Below are 14,824 nucleotides of genomic sequence, written 5' to 3'. Positions count from 1 at the left end.
GACATAGAGGAAAAAGCTACTTTACTGTTCAGTGCAAGCGTAGACAGGTCCTTCATAAATCCAGTACTACAGAGGTTCTACAGAATGCATTTCATTACAAACTCTTGCCCAGTTAGCAGTATCAAGGCCACCAAAAAATAAACGACACCACTGATTTGTGCCGAGGTCGTGAAGTTGTCCTGTGTCTTGAAAACTGTTTCGAGGCATTTCACCTCAAATTTAACTTATAAATTTGTGAATTCCACATCATAAAATAATTATATCAGTGTCTCCATTCCAAGTAGCATGAGATTCATAAAAAAAGTATACAAAAATACATGGCGCCACAAATTATAAGATCACAGTTGACACATCTTCACTGCTGTGGGAACCTTAATCTTGGATAATTCCAAAGTTATTGCAGTTTCTTTGCAGGTCTACAAATGAGCTGAGGTATAACACAGGTCATTTATATGCCTAGATCGAGGGTTCAAACATGTATGGTGGCCTAATTGTAAGATCAGTGGGCATGGATTACTTTGTGCGTTGAATGGTATACAGTCCAAGCAGAGAGCAGGTGCAGTCAGAGAGGTTGCAAGAGATCCTTCGTAACTTCAGAAGCAGTTGTCAAGCGATACATGACCTGCTGTATTGTCTGCGTAGAAATCTGATTACTGTTTGTATTGTATTCTGAATGCATCACAGAATTCAAATTTAAACCTGAAAATGCATTTTCGTTTCCATAAAAAAAATGCTTTTATAGAATGTACGTTGACAACTTGTATTTTGATTCACCAATACTTGTACTGCGATTGATCTTCCCACATTTGTGCAGAGTTGCAAGCAGGAACTGTTGAGGACATTTTAGACATCTTCAAGAAACAGTTGCTGCACTGGCTCTCAAGAAAGTTCTTCTGTATAGAATAAATCTGATTTGTAATAATTTTCAAGGCTATAATGTGCTATTCCATATAAATTTCTGGATACTGTTGTTTATAAACATATTGTAACTATGATTCATTTCAGAACAATTGTTTACTTTAATCCGTCTTATCACAATATTTTAAAATTTCTTATAATTAAGATAATAAAATATCATTGATGTTCCATATCGATTGATCGATTTACATTTTGGAACATTTGCACAACATGTTTCAGTTTTTATTGACCCACACCTATACGAAGACAGTAGTACTTCTGGACATATTGGAACAATCACTCCTACATCTTAGACCGATATGTACATCTGATAAAATTTAAGAAAAGACAACACCTCGCCCAAAAATGAAAAAACAAACGTAATGAAACATCACCAAATGGAATCATATTTGAGTTTTAAGTTCGTAGATATTTTACACCTGATGATGGTTTTATAAAAACTGAAACATGTCGTGTAAAATGTTCCAAAATGTAAATCGATCAATCGATATGGAACATCAATGACATTTTATTATCTTAATTATAAGAAATTTTAAAATATTGTGATAAGACGGATTAAACTAAATAATTGTTAGAATATTCACAATATGATGCAATTACACTATCTTACTTCATTTCAGAAGCTTATGGGCCAAGAAATATCCAAGTCTTTAATTAACAAGTCTTTGGTTGCAATTAAAGAGCATGGAGTTCTTTTTTGAGTGCACAACAAATGACGGAGAGTGCACCAAAAAGTCTGGACATTTGGGCTGTATTACCTGATGGCAGAAACAGATCCAGTTTCTGAAATGTAGTTATAAATCTTAAGATGACAGACAATGCCCAAAACAAATTTTGTCATCAAAAATGTATTAGGTTGTTTTGTTAATGTAGTTTTTTAAAATTCATATGTTTGGAAATGAAGTAAATCTGTACGTTATTTAAATAGTATGGAAAGCCTTAATGTACTGCTTTGTGGAGTTGTAAATTTGACATTGAATGGAAGTTCTTAGGACCATTTTGTAAATAATTTGTTAACGACTGCTTTCATATATATAACATGAAGTAAGAATTATACAATAAGGAATTATTTTCTTGTTCCAGACGACTCTCCTTTACCCCTCATCCAAGGGAGGTTTATGTGTGTTACCATGACTCTGCCCCACAAAATATGGTTGAAATTGCATTTAGACTTGGTCTCAGCGCTTCAGGCTAAGGAAAGAAGTGCCATAGGAAATGGAATTTTGAATTGCAGAACTGTAAGGTATGTGAAAAGAAATGTTTGAGAAAACACAATCCATTTGCGAGATAAAGATTCTGACGGTGACGAATATGAATATGGCTGTACCCTGGAGGTAGTAGGCACCTCTGAAATGTCAGTATCTACCAGACTATACAGCACATCCCAGATGACAGACATTTGAGAATGAAGTTCAATGTGTAACTTTGACTTTTGGGCATAACCTGCCTCAGTTGTTAAAGATCTTCCAGCTTTTTGGCAAGCACTTTCCACCTTCAGAGTGATTGTATGTGGATGTTATTACTGATTGTAGGAAATTAAGGTGTAAGGCTGTGATGGCATCCAGTGACTGATCATATAAAGTTTTATAAAAGAATTTTAAACCTATTCAGAAGTTGATGGTGATCTCATATCTGTAATTTTCCTTATAAAGGAATTGACATTCTAGTTCAGTTGAAAATTGTTCTATAAATGACGTTCCATATAGGGATAAATACTCTTAATTTCTTGGCTAATTGATTTGGACAAATTAAATGTTTCTACTGGATTAGAAACATTTTATTTCTTGGTTTCACACTGCTTTTTCCAATCTTCATAAACTTGGTACATTTTCTCTGCTGGTTTAGTGTCATCTACATGTGCTGTAGGTTCCTTATTTTAATTGCATCTTTACCTTGGAGCATGATAACTAATGTATAAGAGGTTATCATAATGTTACTGGAAGTTTTAAAAATATCAGTGATCTCATCATTTATGGTCTGATATATCTGCTGTCCTGTCTCACAGACAAGTTTTGCAAAATATCTGCCATACCCCTGACAGCTTTATAGTATGGCGTGGTACTTATAGCCGGTGTTAAACATTTATTATGGTATTTGTATTTATTTATTTCAGGAATACCACAGCAAAATATGCTTAGAAACTAAATAGAAGTATTACAGATTAATTGTACAATCAAAATCAAACGAAACATAATAGAAGGCTGCCATTACTTTGCAAGTGGAAGACAATGACCAGAAAGCATCTTGAAAGAAACAGCTTTTATGATAAAGTAAGTGGTTATACAGTACACCATAGTTTTGAGACAAGGTTAAGAAGAATGTTTGTGATGAAGAAAACATAGTGATTGATATCTGCAAGGGAAAGTTGAGAAGTAAAGGCATATGAAATGTTTCTAAAAGCAATTGGTACACCAACATATCTTGTAACCCACAGGTTAGAAGCTTCTTATAGGCATAATAAAGCAGGGGAAGAGATATACTGTACAACCTACAAGAAACAAAAGCAAAAACTTTGCACTGGGATTATTAAAGAACTCCCTTTAGCTACCTTTATGTGAAATAAATCTTAGATTTGTTCTGTTATTTGTCAGTATATTTCCATTAAACAACAGTACATCAAAATGCCAGTTATTTGTACACAGACTGTTACATACTTTAATCTATATTCTGTTTTGCTGAAATTGAAGGTGTGTAATGTGTATGATGTATTCTTCCAACAAATAATCTCCAGTATGATCCGTCGGTGATTGCTATCTTGAATTTGACATGAACCACTGCTTAACTTTAAATATGTTAACACGCAAGGCACAGATCACCAGTCCGATATTTTTCCTGTACCATTCCACATTGTATCGAATGTGGACTTTCCAGTTCTTGTCTAGAAAAGTTTTATAGAATATGGACATTTCATCAGCAGTTAAAGTTTGTTTATCTGTTCCTGAAGTTTTGTCTGATGGAAGGTTGGCATCAATGAATTCATTTCGCTCCTGTTAAACAGAGACATTACCTTGGTTGGTTGAAGACTGTTTTGATCATCTAAAGGAAAGACAAAATTTTAATGGCATAAACCCTGTCATAACAAAATTATGGAGATTAAGTTAATAGTCACCATACCAACATTAATGATCCACAAAGTACGACTGTTCTTCCTAAAGCACATATATGTTACGTGAAGCCAGTTTTACGTAATAAAGGAAATGAGTTTGCATGCCTGTTCAAGCAACGTACTTGAAACAATATAGCGAATCTGTCACTGATGCATGGTGCATCTTTGTGTCTCTCTTTCCACCCATCCAGTCTACAATTCAATTGCATATACCACATAATAAAGTCTTTGAAGAATTTGGTATTAATGTTTATGGGGTTTAGTGGTGAAGTAGGAGAGGCATTAGACATACCTACTTTTTCATAGGACTGGCACTTCTGTGTACAATATGGAACATAACAAAGTAATTCATTTGTAGATGAAAGGACTAATAAATAGTTATACAAGTTGGAAAGTATTATAAAAGTCAAACAAGTATATTTCTTTAACTATTCCTCTGACTGTATATCGACAATATAACTGTGACTGTACCGTAATGAAACTTTGATTGTGTTTTATCCAAAAAGGCTTCATTCAACTTCTGAACTTCTTCTCTACGAACACAGAACTCCTTTTCAGTTTCATGTTCATTTCTTGGTACATGGAAAACAATCGGTCGTAGATTTGATATAGGATCTGGTGGTCCTATCGTATCATGCGTTGTTGGTTTGGGCGACGCAGATTTTGGAGGAATGTGTGTTCCACACTAAAATGAAATATTTTGAAAATTATTACAAAACTTGTGTAAAGAAGAACTTTCAGTAGCCAGCTGCAGGTTAACCAGATCACAGTTTACTCATGGTTCTATAAAATGAATGTTCCTTGCATATTTAAATGAACTATACTCTGTGACAGAAAACAAGACTGGAAAGGTACACTATGTGGAGTACACAAAAATTCAAAGGTTTTCTTTACATCATATATGATGGGTAAAACTGATGCACAGTATCCTTGGAAATGCAATAATTATAATACATCACTCCCTTCAGGAGAATATTCATGAATCTGTTGGTGTACAAAAAACATGCCACTGTATTCAGTCCAGAACATTTTCTTACATGGAACAGATAGGCAAATACCATATATAAGCAGAATAATTGTTTTGATGTAAATACGTCTATTATGGAAGGGTCATTCGGCAAAAAGCGTAACGAAGATGTGTAAGTTCCATATCAACAATGTGTAAATATGGACCGACAACAACGGTCAGCTTTTATAACAACTCCTATGTGCATTATTATGTTACTAATTGTTTACTCGGCAATGTTGTGTTACGTTACTGCCGTCAACAGCCCGCTTTAGTTATTGCGGAAAGAGCTGAGCTGCGAATCGCTTGTAGAAGAAGTGCGTCGTAGACTAGACGATTTTGTGCTGGTAAAAACGTTTTAGAATATCACAAGTACTTGTATAAGAATTATTACATTACAGAGACATATTTACCATTTGATAAAATATTGGTTCAACTTGTGGTAAATACAACTGTTGTGTCAGGATATGGGTGACAGAAATGCTGAATTAAGGGACAAACTTCATTCAGATCCTTCAGTCTTGACTGTAGCAAAGTAAATCATGGGAGATGGGAATTTGATGTTATCTGTGGCAGGTAACTTGGAAAGTTTTGGGTTTGGGGGCATGAGCAAACATGTTGGAGATCACATCAGTGAGTATGCTGACAACCAATGAAAAGCATGAGACTGCACAGAACTGTATGCTTGGAGCTGATAACAGTTTTTCCTTGCACACAATAGGTAGCTAGGTTACTTCTCAAACTCAAGTATATAAATGCCAAATTTTAAGTACAAACTGAACCAGGGTATATATCCAAAACCCAGCCAAGTGTATTTATATGCCAATAACAGCCAAGCACTAACAACAATACAGACATTACAATACAAAAGCAAACAAACAATTAACTGAAAACATAAATGTACAATATTGATTTATTGCAAAATAACTAATAAGTAAAAAACTAAATGTTATAGATAAGTAAAGTAATAATTAAACTAAAAACAGTTTAATTTTGGACAAACAACATACAAAATAAAGTGTTATACTAAATAAACAATAAAAAACAATGATTATTGTTTAAAGAGCTGACTGACATCAGTAAGCAAAATACGATCTTTGTTAAAGATGTTGATGCTCCTACAGACTGCATCTGGCAGAAGGACTGGCCTTGAAATTACGTTGTACAGTAGAGGTAGAGTAGTCTCTGATAGACCTAGTAGGTATGCAGAGACTAACTGTTTCAAAAACAGATGAGCAACTAATTTTGCCTTTAAAAACATTGATGAGGAAAAGCGCATCCAAAAGCCTCCTCCTTAAATGCAACGATAAGAAGTTTAATCTAACTAATATATCATCATAATTATAGGCACAAACGCCATTAAAAAATCTAGCGTAACACAGAGCTACAAATTTCCTTTGAATCCTTTCCAATTTAATGGAATCTGTATTAGTAATAGAGTTCCAAACAACGGATGCATACTCAATTTTGGAACGGACTAAGGTACTGTACAAGACCAAAAGGCTATCAACAGTGGAGAAGGAAGAAGTAATGTACCGAATCAAACCTAGCATTTTCAAGCTCTGTGATAATATATAGTTGATATGCTGGTGAAAATAGAGCTTACAGTCCAATAGAACACCGAGATCTTTAACACAATGGGAGTGTGCCACCAGGTTGTTACACAATTTGTAATTAAAGTAAATACTGTTTGTCTTCCGGGTGAATGATATAACAGTCGTTTTACTTAAATTAAGTTGCATCCCATTCACAAGACACCAATTTTGCACTGAATGGATGTCGTCCTGCAACAGTTTGCAGTCATCAACATCGCTGATACTCCGATACATCTTTAAGTCATCAGCAAATAAAAGGCACTGTGAATTGTGTATGGAGTCGCAGATGTCATTAATGAATATATTGAAAAGTAAGGGGCCTAGGGTGGAACCCTGAGGCACTCCACACTTAACACGATAAGGATACGAAAGAGTTCCAGATACACGAACAAAAGATTGCCTGTCAGAAAGATAACTTTGGAACCAATCAACATAACTGGGTGATAGTCCAAAGTTTCTAAGTTTCCCAGGAAGAATATTATGAGGAACTAAGTCAAAAGCTTTAGTAAGATCAAAGTATACCGAATCTGTTTGTCCTTGAGTACTAACTGAAGGTAAAACGGAATTAATGTAAGTAACCAAATTTGTTGCTGTGGAATTAAATTTACGAAAACCATGCTTTGAGGGATATAATCTGTACTTAAAAATTTTTTCCAAGTGATCATAAACAATAAGTTCAAATATTTTAGAAAAGTTATTAAGAATAGAGATGGGTCTATAATTACTAACAATGGAACTGTTGCCTTTTTTAAACACAGGAACAACAGCTGTTTCTTTCCACAGGGACGGAAAGGTGGCACTATTTAGACTTAAATTAAAAATATAGGTTAATAAGGGAGTGAAAATATCAGAACAACCCTTAATTACTAACGAAGGAATTCCATCTAACCCCACACACTTTGAGGGTCTGAGGCGCTTGATGGCCTTGCTAACTTCAGCAGGAGAGATAGGAGCGGCTGGCAAAAAATCAGAAGTAAAAGTATCGGTAGGAGTGACGGACCGGCAAGAAGTGTTAAAAATTGATTCAAAATGCGTAGCAAATTCATCAGCAATGTGTTTGGGGTCAGTGACAAACTGATCACCAACTTTCAGCTGAATGAAGGAGTTATCTTTTCTTTTGAAATTTGAAACGTATTTCCAAAAATGCTTAGGGTGAGTCTTAAGACTGTCATCAACAGACTTTAACCACCGCCGCCTATCGGACTTAATGGTAGCCTTAACTAATTTACGAAAGTGTGCAAAGTAGGAGTAATGTACATCAGAGTTGGTCTTTTTAAACCGACGAAAATAATGATTCTTTTTATTGATGTAATGTTTTAAGGCGCCGGAAAACCAGATAGGAAATTTAGACTTATTTGAATGCTTATTGGGAATAGCTAAATTTAATGCATCAGTAACCACCGACTTGAGCTGTTCTACGGCGGAGTCCGCAGAGGACAAGTTGTAAACGCAGGACCAATCATAAGAAAATAAATACCTATAAAGTAGTAAATAGTCAGCACGCGCGTAATTGCGGGAACATCGAGAGGGCTGTGAATTGGTAGTCAGAGATATATTTCTAATATCAATAACCAGGGAAGGATGAAAAACATCAGGTTTAACCAAATCGTGACGTTTACAGAGGAAAAGTTAGCAAAGACGAGATCGAGTAAATTCGTGTTTTGGATGGTAAGGTTGTGCTGAGAAAGTCCGAGGAAGCATGCGGCACTGTGAACGACATCCCCTTTAATTTTGGTATAGTAATGTGAGTTTGCTTGAGGGAAGCCGTGTGTCCAATCAAAGCCAGGTATATTAAAATCACCTAAGAGAACTACCCGAAAATGTTGAGGGTTTAATTTCTTTTCCAGAGAATTAAAATAATATTCAATAACTTTACCATCAGTGTTAGGTGAAAAGTAGTGGTTTCCAACGAGTAAGTTGAAACAATCAGGAAGTGGAACTTCAATCCAAACAAATTCGCTGGTAAGTTCAAGATCAAACCTGCGTTTACAACCAGCCAGAGATAGGTGAACTGCCGTCAGAACACCACCACCCCTAGTTAAGTTAAGATCGGTATAACCTCTGTCAGCGCGGAAAACGAGATTGTCATCAGGAAACAGATTGCGATTACAGAACGAATCATTAAGCAACGTCTCGGTAATACATATAATTTTGAAATCATTAATACAGACATTATCATGAAAGTTGGTACATTTAGTACGCAAACCTCTAACATTTTGGTAAAAGATATCAATAGAATCCAAACGCTTAGAACCAGACGTGGTGAGACGATCCGAAATGGTGGCACAACAGTTTCCTGACATAGTTAAGTGGTACTGATGCTTCCCCCAAGCTCCTCACAAATTCTGGTCGGCTTGGTTGTAGGGCTCATTGCAGTAGCAGTCAGAGTCAGCCGTTGTTGGTACCGAAATGAGAGGTGCATCAGGGGAGTACACCTGATCAGGGGTCAGCTTCCCATAAAAGGGAGCAATCAGGCACCCATTTGGCCATACACCGGTGTTATTTACAAGGGGAAAATACTCTTCGTTGACCAAAATGTGAAAGGATGCATAGGAATTAAATTTGGTTTTAAGCCTAGTGCAAACTAACCTTTTGAGGCTTAACTGCTCTTTTAAGGACTTATCTACGTCAGCAGTCGTGACCTCAGGGCTGAATCGTGAGACAAAAAGGGCCTTGGACCTTTCCCTTTTGGATACAATGAGTAGAGAAGCAGAGTTTCTCACCCCTAACAACGGCTGTCTGCGTTGTCTAACTGTGTTGGCTGAGGTTGTCCCAGAAGATGGCTTCTTTTTATTACTTACTGTTGTAAAACCTTCAGTGTCCACAATGGAGACTTTAGGTTTTAATCCAGCAGACAGGACGTCTTTGTAGGATTTGGATCCCGCTTCGGCGACAGACGACACAGAACAAGGAACCGCGTCCGTGGCTTTGTTTGCAGGAACAATGGAAGATTTCGTTGCGGGTGCTGCCGGCGTAGGTGCGCTGGAAGATAGTCTGCTAAACTGATATTTCAAATATTCGTTGTCTTTCCGAAGTAGCTGTACATCTTCGGAAAGTTTACAAACCATCTGGACGAGATTCTCAATAATCTTATGCGTGCTAGCTCCGTTGAGCCGCACCATCTCGATCTGGCGGCCGAGTAACTCGGAGTCTGCAAGAATAGGCTCCCCATCAGGAGAAACTTCCTTCACTGGAAGTTCCGAAGTTGAGGCAGATCTCAAGCTTCTTCTAGATGCGTTTTTAGCGCTACAAGAACGATTAGCCACAACACACGATGCACAATTGTATGTCGATTTCCCTTCCACCATGAGAAACGAATATTCGGTGTCGCTCATTTTGAGGCAGGAGAGATGAAACCTTGTTCCACAAGGCCCGCTACATCTAATAAATTTTTGTTTACCGTAGAACGGTTTCTCACACACCAAGCAACAGTCTTTGCTAGCAGCCATAGTGCCGGTAGGCTGTGGGCGAAGCACACTCACTCACAGTTATTCAGCAGGTACGAAGAGCTCACAAAAACACGTCCGCTCACCAAGGGAGCTCGACCAATAATAATAATAATAAAAGTTTTCTGATGTAACACAAAATAAAAATAAAGAATCATTCATTGTGTACAAGATAAATCGAAGCACAGTATTCTTAATGACGTTCTAGTTGCCATACATATCAGTCTTGAATTTAGCAGGAAACTATTCCATGCAGTACAAATTTTTAGTAAGTTCCACTCCAACATGACACCAAATCCAAACACAAACACCTCAAGATATCGGCCTAAATAATATTGCCATTTTGAGATGGTAATTTCTATCACATGGCTCTGAATTAAGGTGGATATACACATTCATCTTCTAACCAAGGTGGTAATTTTTTTGCACTGTTTATACACACAGCTCAGTAAAGCCCAAATGTTAAAATGAATTACACCGAGTGAAAATGGTAAGAGAATTTGGTGGCATGACTGATCCAGACAATTAAATGAAAACTGAAATTAAGTACAAAACATGTGCAAACAAAACCTAACAGATATTCTGACCACTGAAACAGAATCGTTTCACTGTGGCAGGATAAGATTCAAGAGGACATCATACTACCCCACTATAGTGACTTCATACAAACAGTTGGATTACTTAATATTGTTTCATTTGTGCCTCTAGTTCAACAGTCATGGCTCCACATGTTTATATTTTTGTCACATTATAAAGTTAGGAATCTGAACCTACTCTATGGGGCCCTGAAAAGTGCTATTCCTATCCATTCATGGTGTGCTGATCACATCAGCTTGAACCAGGCACCGGCTATTCCCTCTCCTGCAAATCTGATTAGATCACACTTGCCTTTCTGACAACTGTACAGATCTTTCTTCTAAGACTCACTGTCCCCTCCCTATTTCTACCATTCTCACCAATCCTTGATCACATAGGGTCTCACCTTCACCACATCCCATGCTGTTGCCCTAAATTAAGAGAGCACACCTGATGAGACCATAAAAGAGCTGTTTCTACCCATTCACAATTCACTGATCCTATTGTCCTGAGGCTGCCACATGGTTCCTACCCTCTCCCATGAGTCTAGAGGGACAACACTTGTGTCTATATATCATCCAACTGTTCCCATTCTACATACTTTCACCCGAAGGTGGCGGGAGCATGTTCATCTGAAACATCAGCAACAGCCCACATCCACATGGTGCCAGCACCCGAAAGCAGGAATGAATCACTGACAATGCTTAAAATCAGTTATAGTTATAGTTATAATCTTCCTAATTATTATTCCACTGAAGATTAATGGCAAAGCTACTAATACAAACACGATAATTTTGTAATAATAAATACTATCCTGTACGTGCATGACAGAGACACAATTTGGACATTTTAGATATGGAAATAAAATCAAGATGACTTAGTGGGAGAGTCAAGAATTAAGTGCAGTCACCAGGGAGAGGAGGATATTGATATATTACATTACTATTCTGGAGATCCACAGCATTTTATTTACTTATTTGTGGTTTAACAGTAATGCCAACATCTCAGATTAAAGTGCCAAATTATAGGGTGATAATTGAATGAATTTGAAGAAATGTGGAAAAAAGAGGTGATCACTTAATTTAAGGTTGTAACCTGACATTTTCCTGAAGGGAGCAAAGAAGAGCACAAAAGCGTCAGTCGAGACAGCCAGTCTCTGGACTCATATTTGAGCCTGGGACCTCCAAAATATGAAGCAAGAATGCTAGCCACTTGACTATGATATTTGGCAAAAGATACACACAACAATAGAGATTAAAGGAATACTGAAGAGAAGGCTGTGAGAAGTGACAGTTATGATATCCCTTACAAACAACAGAAAATCAAGACCTGCAACAGTGAAACAAAAAGAGTTTATTCACCCAACTCCATAACCTAAAAAACTGTATATATAAAAGAAACTGCAATGGAATGTTATTTAATATATGCTTGGATTAACCAAGTTGCTAATCATGTATCCACTGATCACTTTTAACAAAAGGTATCATTACCTATGAAACCCAACACTCTATTTTGCCATATACAATGTGATACTCCAGTATTTCAAAATAATACAATACCTTAGTAGTAAAACACAATGATATGTCACAAATAGCGTAATTTTGAACATGTTACATTTGCTTCAATACAAACTGGAGGGACACACTTCAGGCTTTTATTCAAGGCATGGATATTTATCTAGCTACACTCAAAAAAATGTATACAGTACTATTTGTATGAAACTGAACTGTTACTTTCCATTATTTATTGTATTAATAAAGCTAAATATAATACCTAATATGCATAATGAACTAAATAGCTTTTTACATTAAGAACTGTAATATATGTGTGGTTACAAACTCAGTATCAGAAAGATTCTACTTTTTAAATCCACTAATTCAGTGCCTGTTTATATCTTTAATATTAATATTAAAGTACATACAAGCTGAATATCACAATGTACATGTAAGTCAGCCCGCTTGCCTAGTATTCTGGAGGTCCTGGAACTGAAACATAACTTAGGGACTGGTTATCCTGCAGATTGTTTTTCTCTATTAGTTCTCCTCATACTACCCAGGTAAATGCAGAAATACCTTAAATAGGCCACAGCCACTTCCTCACATGTCCTAAATTCATCATTCATAATCATGCTGCCAACTGATAGTAAGTAGCCCATGCACTTGACAAAACTTAATTAATCAAAAAATATATACTTAAATTGAAGACAATTTTAGGACTTACTACATTGTTAACATTTTATTTTCATAATTGAATTTCCCAAATTTTGAATTTCTTAATCATACTATAGAATTTTCAGGTAAATATCCTCCAAGTGTTTTGAAGTATAAGAACAAGCTGTTATGATTGCATGAATGTTTGTGGATATTAAAAACTGATATTTAGGAGTGTTTTGATGTTTAAATCTTCCACATGATTCATATGAAGGTGACTGTTTTCTGGCATGTTGTTCCATTGTGTAGTCTTGTACAAACTGTCCGACATTTCAAAGGCGCTTAGTGCCACCATCTTCATGACCTGATGATGGAGGCAGTAAGCACCTCTGAAATGTCAGTCAGTATCTACAAGACTATATGGTGCAACATCTCACAAGACATTCATCTTCAAACTCATTGCTATGAAATCCTGAAATCTCAAGATTCACATGAAATTCTGCAGCCATTCATGCACAAAAAAATCAAACTTCTAAATGATTTTAAACAGATCATTGGGGTTTAACAAGCCCTAGAAAAGATAAACAGAGTTAATGTGTGCATTACTTATCTATGCTGTATTAACTAATGATGTAATTGATGGCAATAACATTTTAACAAGGACTGAATATAAATAGGAATAATGGAATTAACAGCAGGGGAAATAAAAAAACTCTGAGAAAACCTGCCCCAATTTCAGCTTCACCATACACCACATTTCAGCAGGACGTGTCTCAAACTGAGTCTGCTTTATGAGAAGAAACACAAGGAATCACCATGTAAGTCTATTCATACATTCATCAGGGAATCCTTTTGTGAAAACAAATCAGGAAATATATGCAGAGCATAATAATTCTGGCTTTTTGCAGGATTTGATATCTGACCTTTGCAAATGGTGCCAGTGACATCAAAGTTGGGGATACTCCATCTGGTTACATGGGTACTTGCATGTAAACATGATGACATAATCATACTGATTCTCCCACATGGTCACATAAGTGATGGGAATTGGAGTTGAGGTAAACCAACCCATACCGACCTTTACCTCAACTCCAATTCCCATCACCACCCGTCCAACAAACAGGCCGTGCTCTCGACCCTGGTACACAGGGCTAAAGCCCTTTGCGACCACGACAGCCTACAGAGTGAACTGGAGGCACTCACCACCACCTTCAGGAAAAACGGATACAGCAACCGTCAGATTCAGAAAGCTCTCAATCCGCCTGCGAGGCTGCCACCGCCTACTGAAAAACCAGCCTCGGTTGCCTTCCTGCCCTACGTCGGGACGACCTTCAACCGCATAAGCAGGTTGCTGGCCAGGCACGACATCAAGTCTGTTGGTCTTCCGCCAAAGAAAATTCCCAGTTTTCTCCGGCCGGTAAAGGACGACCTAGGACTGAAGACGCCTGGCGTATACAGAGTTCCCTGCGAGTGCGGAAAAGTCTACATCGGCCAGACAGGCCGTTCCGTTGAGGCCAGGATCAAGGAGCACGAACGCCACATCCGGCTCGGTCAGCCCGAGAAATCTGCGGTTGCTGAACACCGCTTCACCTTGGAGCACAAGATAAAGCTAGAGGACACTTCTATCCTCTCCTCAAAAACCGGCTACATGGATCGGTTAATCAGGGAAGCCATCGAGATCGAACTTCATCCTGATAACTTTAACAGGGAAGATGGACTTCACCTGAGCCGGTCCTGGAAGCCTCTGATCCACACACTCCGAGGACTCCGAGAACGAGCAAGAGTGCGCCGCCAGAACCAACCAGACCACTAACTCGGCCCCTTTCAGGGCCTTTATCCATACAACTAAACTCACCTTTCTCTCTCTACTTTCTCTCCCTCTCCCACTCTCGCCCACGTGCTACCATTGGTCCACTCCCATACCTGCTCCCATTGGCTCGGGGCAGGCTACACCTTTCACTTCCCTGCCTATAAAATCCAACTCCTCACACCCTTTTGGCATATGACGGGATAACCTCCCATCAGCA

The 14,824-nt window shown here is 37.6% G+C and overlaps 1 pseudogene across 1 annotated transcript in view; it reads left to right on the top strand.

Annotated features, from left to right (window-relative positions):
- The window catches only part of LOC110831219 (uncharacterized), a 34,669-nt pseudogene extending 22,245 nt beyond the window's left edge, over positions 1-12,424 (top strand). The window contains exons 13-14 of the transcript XR_015533014.1: positions 2,002-2,161; positions 3,032-12,424. The product of XR_015533014.1 is annotated as an uncharacterized LOC110831219 (transcript). The remainder of the gene's footprint in view (positions 1-2,001; positions 2,162-3,031) is intronic.
- The last annotated feature ends 2,400 nt before the right edge of the window (positions 12,425-14,824 follow it).

This window comes from Zootermopsis nevadensis, unplaced genomic scaffold (genome assembly GCF_977971745.1).
Source record: "Zootermopsis nevadensis isolate Lab colony 2312 unplaced genomic scaffold, Znev_1.0 Znev_ptg000083l, whole genome shotgun sequence".
NCBI classification, from domain to species: domain Eukaryota; kingdom Metazoa; phylum Arthropoda; class Insecta; order Blattodea; family Termopsidae; genus Zootermopsis; species Zootermopsis nevadensis.
Note: the sequence above shows the minus strand (reverse complement) of the source record. Positions and strands in the feature narration are given on the sequence as shown.